Source organism: Manis pentadactyla, chromosome 6, assembly GCF_030020395.1.
Source record: "Manis pentadactyla isolate mManPen7 chromosome 6, mManPen7.hap1, whole genome shotgun sequence".
Taxonomy (NCBI): domain Eukaryota; kingdom Metazoa; phylum Chordata; class Mammalia; order Pholidota; family Manidae; genus Manis; species Manis pentadactyla.
In genome coordinates this window covers 149,824,517-149,835,844 of record NC_080024.1, presented here as the reverse complement: position 1 = coordinate 149,835,844, position 11,328 = coordinate 149,824,517, and positions in this window count along the sequence as shown.

Sequence of the window (11,328 nt, the reverse complement as noted above, 5' to 3'; positions counted from 1 at the left end):
TGAACAAAATAAATACATAAAATACATTGTACATCAGATCATTTAAGGGGAGTAGAATTTATCACCAAAATATGCCTCTTCGGCATAAGAATTACCTTGAGCTGGTAATTTTTAAGAAACAGCAGATGCAGGAGATACCCTATTGATTCTGATTTTGGGGACAAAAAGAAAATGCATTAACCCAAAGTGTAAATTTTTCTATTTGTACATCTGTGACTGTTTAGAATTCTATGTATATATGATTCAAAACAGCAAACCCATTGGGCACATATGATGCGCAAAGCACAGTACTTATGACTATAAATAAAGCAGACACAATCTCCTTATTAAAATCACAATCCAGTGAAAATGAAAGACATTGAAAATACAGACACATAAACAGATTTTAAACATTTGAAGTATCTGAATATGTTAAAACAAAATATATTCAAAATCTATAATGATTGTTCTACCTTATAATTGGGGAAAATATAATGTTGACTTGGCTGTTTTTCTTTTTTTATTGCAAGATTGGGCTGAATACGGGTTTGATTTTTGCATACTGAAAGGAAAATATTACTGAGTAAAAGAACTGTGTTTACAACCATTTGGACAGTATTTCACTGTGATATTTGGCAACACTCCTAAGGTTAACTGAATAGTCTTTGAGATAATATTCAATCTCAGTAATTTTATAATTCTAGGTGGTCTTTAAAAAATGAAATATTAACATTGTCATGTCATATTTAATGAAATATAAGAAAGGGATGTGAGTATACTTAATTTTTCAAAATAAAATTTTAAAACATGTGAACACAATGTAAGTATTAGAGTTAGTCAAAGTTTCCAATACTAGAAGATTCCAGGAGTATTTATTTAGAAATTTTATAATTATTCTAAAACAGGTGAAGGCAGAAATATGCAACTCCCATGACAAAGTAGAATTTTCCCTTGTCTGATCACTTTCATCATCATATAGCCTTAATCTGAGACATTTTTGTCCTGAATATTCTAATATGGTTTCCAGAAATTAGAATCATAGAATTTTAAAGCATGTAATTCATTTAAATCATATAATTTAAAGCAGCTATTGATATATAATATTTCAATTTTTTTTGCTTATAACTATGCAGTTTTTAAAGTTTAAAAGAAATAATACTGCTAAGCTTATCCAATCATAGAGGTACCTGCCGTTAAAAGTGAGATGTATGGCCCTCCAGCGTACTTCCGTGTAGATAACTACAAAAGAAAAAACATAAAATCACTTTATAAGCACAGCTCTTCGAATTTGTGCTGATTTTCTATTGCCTAATAAGGCTTCCTTTTTAGCCCTTTTATCTAAAAATGTGTCCCACTGATCATCCTTCATTAATACTCTTTTGCAATGAATTCCTTATATTCCTATTAATAACAAAGACTTTCATTCCTCTCCAGGAATACATGTGAGCTTCGAGTTGCTTGATCATGTTTATTCCAATGCTGAAGCTCTATTATAGGCATTTCTGAATCTATCAGAGGTCAATGGCGAAAATATTTAACATTTGATAAAACCATCAACCCTTCCAATTTCACAGAATCAAAACAACACACTTCATAAGGCTATGCAAAGATAAGATCGCCAATTCTGTAAGGTCCAAAGTTATTTGAGCCCCACTTCCCTCTACTCCTGGAAAATGTGGGCATGCATATTCACACCCACTACAAGAAAAATGAAATCTGATCCTTTAGGGTGGAAAACTAGGAAGTTTTGATTCCATTTCCCCAAAAGTTGGTGTTCCCAATTATAGTTTAATCTATTACATTCATGTTTATTATGCTAAATTTAATTGACTTAAATTGAACTGGAAGCGGGACAGTGCCACATACAACACAGGGAGCATCCGAGCCTTTCTGAGCTCTGTGTGTCTGGCCTTGCAGAGAACCATCCTTACGGTGTGGTTACGTGTGTCTTTCCCTGCCTGATGTAGGAGCCTGTTGAAGGTAAGAATTGTATAGTTTTCATCTTTAAATTCCCTCATTTTTAGCATAGATCCTGATACATGGGGGCTCAAAAAATGTTTGTTGAATGAAGTCCAATGGAAAACAAAACCACAATGTATTTTGGTTGGTCCCAGACTTTATAAATCTGAGTCTATAATTGCTACTATTCAGAAGGTCAAGGTATTTCCCATTTTAGGAAATTCTTAAGCATAATTCTAAAGCATCTCATGTTCCATTTACTTTACTGCTCACCTAGAAAAAAAATCAACCAATGCTACACTTTAAAGACAAATGCTTGAAATTGTAGTTTAAAACTCCTATATTTTAGGAATATTATAAGACAAATGGATGAAAATAAATACTTGATTGGCTTTACCAGAAGCTTGAGACTCCAAAAATATTTTTCAGTAAAGTCAAATGGTCTGTGGAATATTTTTGGTAACTACAGTTGTAATTAGCACTTTGTTACAAGGGAGCAACCTTTGATTTATATACAGTTAAAAAGGGGAGAATGGCTGTAGCTGAATTCACAAAGAAGATACGGCGTGAGCTGGTTGTCCTAGGTCTGGAACGGATCTATGTGATATGGTAGTAATTAAATGTAGTGGAAATACCAGGTCAATTAAGGGAAGAGCTGGGGAAACAAAGAATAAAAGTTTAAACGTAATATTTTTTCCAAAACTTATGCTAGTTTTAACAACTCTCTTCCACATTACAGAGAAATAACTTCATAAGCCAAAGTTCATATATAGAGATTGAAGAATTATTTCCAAAAGAGACAGAAACAGAATAAGAAATTTAAGACTTTCCATAAAAACATTCTGACAAAGAGATTTAAAGGACAATGTAATAATTTAAAGGACAAAAATAATCATCTTACAAGTGTAACTCTTGCAAGATTGACATTGTTTATTACTCTCTCAGATTCCCTCCGTCAAAGTCTGGTGTCACACTTCTGTGTATTTATACCCACACTTATGTAGTTTTTGGTGTGTATAAATATGAATCTGAAGAACCTAGGAGGGAGGAACAGAAAAAGAAAGATGGGAGATAGGGACAGAATGACAGGGCAAGACACTCAGAGATTTTTGGTGTTTCAGCGGCCCAAATACATGAGTCCCTGGGATTGCTTGCAAACTGTGCCGCATCCAACAGAAGCACAGACTCAAGGGGCATTTTCCCTTCTTCACTGTCTGGAATTCTTAAAATGCAAGGTTATGTATCAATCTAAAATATTGCATTCTGATATAAGCTTATGAAAGTGGAAGACAAGGCAGAATAATGTGATTAAAAGCTAAAGTAAAATTAGATGCAGAAGTCATAATACCAGTACATTTTCAGTTCTTCAATGATTTTCAAAGAAAGAAAAAAAATAGTAAAATTATCTCATTTTGCATTACTCTTAAATTTGCTGCCAGTCTGCAAAAGTAGTCATTTCTAAGGCTTACCAGACTTTTTCTTAACTACTTTTCCAAGTTTTTGGTGATAGTTAGCAGATAGACATGTAGAAGCTCTGTTTTCTACTAGAAACATAACTACTAAGGCACTTTAAGATTCCAGGCAGAAATTTTTCTCCAATAAATCACTAGGTCATATGCTCCCCAATTAAAGAGAAACAGACGTAACCTCAGAATGGCAAGTGACAATAATGACTGGGGAATCTATGGTGTGATCCCCATAATAAATACAGAAGAATGAGTAGTAAATATAATAATGCTGTACATTGTAGGTTCTCTTGGTTATTTTATGAAAGCTTTAGCACAGTAATGTAAATAAAAATTTCAACTTCAACTTCTCCTAGGAATCCAAACATTTTCAATAAAGGAAGGACAGCTGTCCCACACCCTAATGCCTCGTGAGGTTCACTGAAGTTCAGTGCAACCTGAAACCTCCCTGGAGGAAAACAATTTGAGGGATGCTCCCTGGAGATACTGTCCACAATGCATTAATATGTTCTGTTTCATCGAACCTGTGGTTGTCTCTTCTGGGGTGGTTCCTGTAGTAATCCACCATTACACTCCACCTGGGCCCCAGCCACTGATTTATCTAAATTCTTTCTAGTGTCTAAACATTGGGTAATACACACACACACACACACACACACACACACACACACAAAGCTAACCTGTAATTTTATTAGTAATACTATAAGTAGCAATATTAAGACATTGGGTGAAATGAGATACCAAAGCTTATATATTGAGGACGAGATGAGATTTGCACATGTGATACAAAACATCCATGGATCCTCTTGGTAAAGCTCCCATCACTCTTAGGGATTGAGGTTAAAGCAAATGGTGGGGGCTCTAATAATGAGACCACTGACAGGTTTTAAAAAGAAGTCCGTTCTAGACGCTTTAACTAGCAGTTCAATCTCTTCTTCCTTGCCTTTTTGTAGAAGGTGGCAGACCATTTATGGTGCTCCCAGTGTAGGCAGCTGGGAGAAAAATGTATTCTCTTGACTCACTGTAATGTAAGTCTATGGCCCGTAAGGGCATTCCGGGCTGTCCAGGGAACTACTGATTTTTGGGTGTGCACCAAATCTCATTCACTGTTCATGTCACGGGAGCAGTCACACCTTGGTTGGTGGGAAGAATATAACAACTCTGGAATTTAGGGGATAAAGGTTATATCTAACTATCTTTAACTCCATGAGAGTGTGTCAGGGCCCCCAAGAATCACAAGGATGGAGGCCTGACAAGGGAGGGCCACGGAAGGCATGTGCTGCGACCAGTCCTCTCAGGCTCACCAAGCCCTGTAACATCTTATTGTGAAACTTTTAGCTATTGTTGGAATTATTTAGCGATTGTGTTTTTTTCCCTTCTTACAAATGTAATCAATTAATCAATCAATCAGTCTATTTCTTAGCCCTCCAAGTGATGTTATTTAGGGTAAAAAAATACCAAGGAATAGATTCACTTTTCTTGGGAATTATTACTCATCAGGAATTATTTATAGACGAGAGGTGAAGGTTATGTGAACATAGTGTAATACTGGGAATTCACCAAAGGCTACTTTATCCTGAATTTGTTTTAAACATCAGAGGTATGACTTAGCCACCTTTACTGAAATATTTTATAGAAGACAACAATGATTTTTAAATTCACCAAGAATGAAAGGACTTTTTGTCCCTGAATGCTTTAGGAAATTTTGGCTGCCCCTTCTTTCTTTACTAGAAAAAAAAAGGAAAAATGATTTTTATTACTTTTCCAGAACTTTAGAGTAGTTCCTTCCATAACTGAGATCATTCCTAGTGGTCTTTCCATTCAGAAAAACCACAAACATTTTTATGTCTTTTTCCTCATATTAATTTTAATGGAAAACAGTGTCAAAATAAAAAGAAGCTCATACGTAAGCTGTTTTGAAATTGCCATGAGCTCAGTTTCATGATGTTTTTGACCAAGTTTTCAAAACTGCTCTCTGAATTTGGCCTAAGGGACACTAACATTTAATTAATAACTTTTATAGAGAGGAGTATAAAAATAAATCCCTTCTCCCCTAAGTACCCTGCAACCCACATGCCTCACATTACCTCAGATAACAGCCATATCTGGTTTTTGCATCAGGAGACAGGATACTTGTGTTCTGGGACGGGAGAAGTGGGTAAAAGGATGTCTGTGCTCCTGTCACACTACACCTCTGCCTCTTTCAAGGCTTCTATCCCACCCGAGTGCTGTCCCTGAGACAAATATAATCTCAGGACTTGTTCATGTCCCAGCTGAAACCTACACGGTTTTAAGATTTTTTTCAAACCTCGAACTATTGTAATCAACTTTCCCACTGAAGAGTTTGTTGACTTAGTGGCTAAAGACATCAATGTTTTTTATTCTAAATGTGTAAAAACTCACAGTCAAAACCATTTACATGTTATATGCTTACTACTGGGTTTCACACATTCTTCTATACCTGCACTAAAACATGTTTCATTTGGAAATGCAAAATAAAACATTTGTGCATTTATCAGCAAGTTAATCAGCCTCCACAGTTAATACTATGGTCAGATCAGATAGAGTCATAACTGATACGGTAGCTGGTTAACACACCTCCCACATATTACAGCCATGGTAAGAGGGAGCCCCTCTTACACTTGTTTTCCTGAAAATGTGTAGCCCTGATGGTGCTGTAATTTTGAATATTACTTTATGACATCATTCACTTCCTAATATAAATAATAAAACAAATATATTATGCTTTAACAATGTTATACACATCTGGCAAGTGTCAGAATTCAAGAATTTCTTTCATTCTGAGGTATTTTGAATGTACCATCTTTTCATGCCACATCAAAATGTAACTGGGATGGTGCTCCACGTGCCAAACCAGACATCTAAGATGTGGACATGATCCTGGCTAAGTGCCCAGATAAGCATCATCAGAAGGACCTGTGTCAGAGGCCAGAACTGGGAACTCTGGGGCCAAGGTGGCTTTGCAGCCCCCATTGAAACCAAGCTGACTACAGAGATAAACATAGGTCAAGCACATATTCCATTACAGATTCGTAAATTAGAAGCCACTGAGTAAACTGTGAACTAAAGAGGCGGCTTACCCACTGAAATTTGACTTTTCACTCAATACTCAGAATGCAGCGGGGTGATATCCACCTAATAAGTCTATGAGGCAAACTGGTGAATGTTTTGCTCTCTGTTAACTTTGTACTAGAAGAGAACAGAAAACTTATCTTGCCGATACTTGTCATAAATATTTCCAATGTCACAGCAATAAGTTGTAAGATAGCCCATTTTCTAGTTATGGACTAATGCAAGTGTTTTCTTTCCATGAAAGAAGGAAAGATATTATCAGAAAATACTGGTATTTCAGAACTGTCAAGAAGTCATAGCCTCATCCAATCTTGCTTCATTTTTCCACACTTAAGTAGGGCTAGGGCCAAAACGTCCACGAGTCACTCTGCACAACAGAGACAGAAGTGTTAGAACAGAACCTAGAGCCGCAGATACTCACTTTTATGCTGATCCATCTTGCCTCTTAAGTCACTGATGGTCCTAATAGACTGCAAAAGATAACTTCCACTCAGTGGATTAAGGCCTTAAGGGGTCTACAGAAAATCTGGACTTAAGAGGCAATAGAAACGTTTTGAACTAAATGTCTGTGTTTCTCAAAATCCCTACGGTGAAGCCCTAACTCCCAATGTGATGACATTAGGCGGTGGAGCCTTAGGGAGGTAATTCGGTTTAGACGAAGGTATGAGGGTGGCACCCTCATGATGGGATGCGTGCCCTTCTAAAACAAGGACGCAACACCAGAGCTCTCCTTGTGTGAGGACATAGCCAGAAGACAGCCACCTGCAAGTCAAGAAGAGGGTCCTCACAAAGACCCGACCACACTGGCACTCTGGGCTCCGACTTCCAGCCTCCAGAACTGTGAGAACTGAATGTCTGCTGTTCACACCACCCCCAGTCTACAGTCCTTTGCTAGAGCAGCCCAAGGAGACTAAGACCAGCAGTGTTCCCCGAAAAGCATGGGGACCTAAAAAGCAGCATGGGATGGCCTAAAAGCAGCATGAGAAGTCTCCTGCAGGTGTCTACTAAGGAGCATGCCCTCTGCTCCTGCCCTCCACATCCCCAGAGGCTCCACTCGGACGGGCACTATTTGGCTGTGCATCTGATGACAGGGTTTGGCTGCATGCCCTACACACTGTGCTTGGCATGGCACAACGTCCGGTGAGTACTGCAAAGCCTGCTGAGCACCAATACATCTCTGTCCTGAGAAGCGGCAAATCATACCTCATAGCACCACGTCTTTCGGGCTACTTCTGGTAAGAAAATATTTTCAAACCAATTTTGTTACCCAAATACTGAAAGATTTTTTAAAAAACAAGTCAAGATCCTTTTTATGTAACTTGGATTTGAAAATACTCTAGTTTTTAAATTACTTATGGTAAACACATTCTCCTGATATAGAAATGTAAGACTATTCTATGCATTATAGCCTGTAGTTCAGTACCACTGGGATTTGGAGGAGAAAAAAGAGTTTTGAATAGATACTAGTTAAATCCTGAGCTTAGCAGAAACAATTTTAAAATTGTCTTTTATTTGGCTTTCTTATTTCAGATCCCGATATATTTCCATATCACAAATGTTTCTGGAGAAAAGTATTTTGCCTGAAACACTGCAGTAGGCAAATTGGGAGATTTGAAATAAGAGATGGAGACAATGGAATTACATAATAGATGTGCAATCGAGTGCAGGGAGGCACATATATGATTTTAATTCAAAGGATGTTTGAATATATGCTATATAATGGGCACAAACTAATTTATGGGAATAAAGGGGGAAGTGAGAATATCTCTGAAGAATGCTTTGTTAGAGGAAATATTAGGAAATGTGCAGATTCTTTCATCTGACAATAAGAAAAAATGGAGATAAGTTACAGAGAAAAATAGCAAAAGCCTGAAAAAGAGAAAAAGACCAGGTATGTTTGCAGACAGATGTAGAAAAATGTGTGCATGCCTGTTGCCAAAACAGAGGTAAGGCTGGAAAATTAAATGTATACTTACGTATTTATAAAGTTGTTTTTTTTTCTAGTCGGAGGTAGGACCTTATTCTTAGTTGTTAGTAGGAGAGAAATTTGATCAGAGTGCTGATTGAAAAAAATTTATAGTAGAAGAAAAAGGATAAGTTGAGTTTGTATCAATCCTTTTACTCATTTTTAAACAATTATTTATTGTCAACTCCATTATATTAAACTATAATGAATACTATGGTATAAAGTAAATCAAGGAAGAAAATTGAGTTCTGGGCTAGAGGGGGCAAATGTAGGGTATATGAGAAGGAATGGTGTCAGAGACAAACGGAGGACTCGGCCTGAGCAGGCGGAAGGAGGGAGTTGTCGTGAACTGAAACTGAGAAGTCTACAGTGAAAGCAGCTTTGAGGTACAGAGATTACGAACTGGTTTTGGCCATGGTATGTTTTATGTCTTTTAGAAATCCAAGTTGAGATGAGTAAGCAGTTTGTCCCTCTTTTTCCTCCTGAAAACGCCTTGCTTTCTTTCACCCTATGGGTGGGACACTTTTCTGGTTACTCCAGAATCTGTGCTCCCTGAATGGCAATTCTGAGACCCAGAGTAAATGCATTTGTTCTGGGTCAGTTTTGCCCCATTTCCTCGGTTGGCAACATCCATAGACTGGGAACATAGCAGAAGAAAAGTGTTGGACAGTCTTGTTTTTGAAGGTGTTTGGTGGCCGAAGGAGGTAAAGAAATAAATAGTGAAATTATAACAGAACAAAGACATTTTTATCATTTTTATCACACTCATTGTTTTTCGGCTCCTGGACCCAATGCCAGGGCGTGTGGACGTGGGGTTTTCCCATGAGCGACACCAGGCAATCCTTGAACTCCAGCATGGTGTCCAAAGACTCACCACAATTCTGATGCCCTCTCTCTGGAGACAGCACCAGATTCTGCAGGCTAAGGGTTCTGTCCTTCAAGACTGCCCTCCAGACGCCAGCAGCAAGCCCCTGGCTGTTCCCTGTGCTTCTGACTGACTGGCTCAGCTTGGAGGTTCTCACAACCTCCCCATTCAGTTCAATTAATTTTTTAGAGTGGCTCACAGAACTCAGGAAAACACTTACATATACCAGTTTAATAAAGGATATTGTGAAGGATAAGTTAACAGCCAGGTGAAGGGGTACAGGGGGCAAGGTCCCAAGCAAAGGACCTTCTCTCCTTGTGAAGCTCAGGAGTTTCTGGGAGGGCCTCACTGCATAGCTGTGACTGACTGAATCACTGGCCAATGGTGATTCAGCCTCCAGCCCCACCCTTGCCTGGGGCCCAGGAGTGAGTGTCATTAACAGGGAAAGACACCCATTTCAATTTAAGGCTCTGAAGTGTTTTCAGAGCTGAGGTTAAAGACCAAATACACCTGAGAAATATATATTTGGTCATCTGACTCTCCAGTCTCTTTAGAGACCTTTAGTGGATGAATTATAAACATGGTTCTATGAATAAAATAAGCAATTCAAATTATAGGAAAAGGCACATTATTCTAAATAAAGCTCCCACTAGATGTAATTTGAAAATGTTTTCAGTGATACAGGGATTATGTTATAAACCTTGTAAATGGAGTATTAGACATTGTTATTTATAAATTAAACTTGTTTATGCAATTGCAAAAAATTAGGTTGCAATGGAATATTATGACACTACATAGTACATACTATGTTGATATATTTATAATAATATTCAAAATATGTGCGTCTGTGACTGGAACACAGGGATGGGTTGCAGGAGCAGAAGGGGCTGGGCGTGACTTCTCATCATGGGCACTTCTGAGGGCCCTTCACGCAGGCCTGACACGCCTGCTCTTCCCCGACAGATGGAGTTCATTTCCATGTCCCGCTAGAAGCCCAGCTCAGAGGGACAGAAATGACTGAAAGAGCTTTAATTATACCCCTCGAAGCCTGAGTGGTTCTATAACCACAGCTCAAGAAGAACATATTCTTTGATTCCACAAAGGCTTACTTAAGGCCTCACAGAGGGCAAGGAGGCTTTTGTGCAACTGCCGGCAATAGGCAAATTTTATTATTTTTTTAAGCACAAGAGTCTTTGGTTCACCACACTTCACTTTGCCCCACTATGTTATTCCCAAGCTAATAAATAATGGAGATTTAGTCACCATTGCTTTTTCCTAAAACTACATAAGAACAGTAAGATACTCCAGAAAAGACATGGCCTATAGGCCTTTATGAAGTCATTTCTGGCTGTAAGCACCAGAGGCTTAGCTTTAAGAACTCCCCAAAGAGAAGGGAAGACACTTCTCTACTATCTAAGCTCCCTGAGGAACCAAATCTCATCACTGAAATATTATCCAGGCCCCATCTGGTAGAGGGAAGGATCAGCGGCGTCCAGCATGTTGGCAAGTGTTGTTTCTCAAAGTCATTTTTTTCTGCCCTTATCCTGAATATTATGTGATTTTTTTTATCTCACCAGCACAAAAAAGTGAAATGTACTTTCAGTTTTGACTGTAAAAGATCAAAAGGCAAAACAGTGACAAAAAACACTTCTGTGATGTATTTTTTATATTTCTGAAGACACACACAAAAATAGCGAAGCTGAAATAGTTTACTTACTTTTCAGTCCTCATCTCTGACAGGCAGTCTTTTATAATAAAACTCAGAAATGGAGGTAAAACAAAGATGGGATGCAGAGAGAGTATCGTAATAGTTTCTAGGATCTTAATCATCCCTACTGATGTGGGAAGACCTGATTAACCTGCTCTCAACAGGTGCTGGTTGGCAGCATTTGCTAATAGGCCTTGAACCAATAAAATACATCAAAGTGTAAGTGGATTTTTAAGCAACTATTTTTTAAAATGTCAACAAACAAGAAATATTATCGCTAAAATGCAGTTTT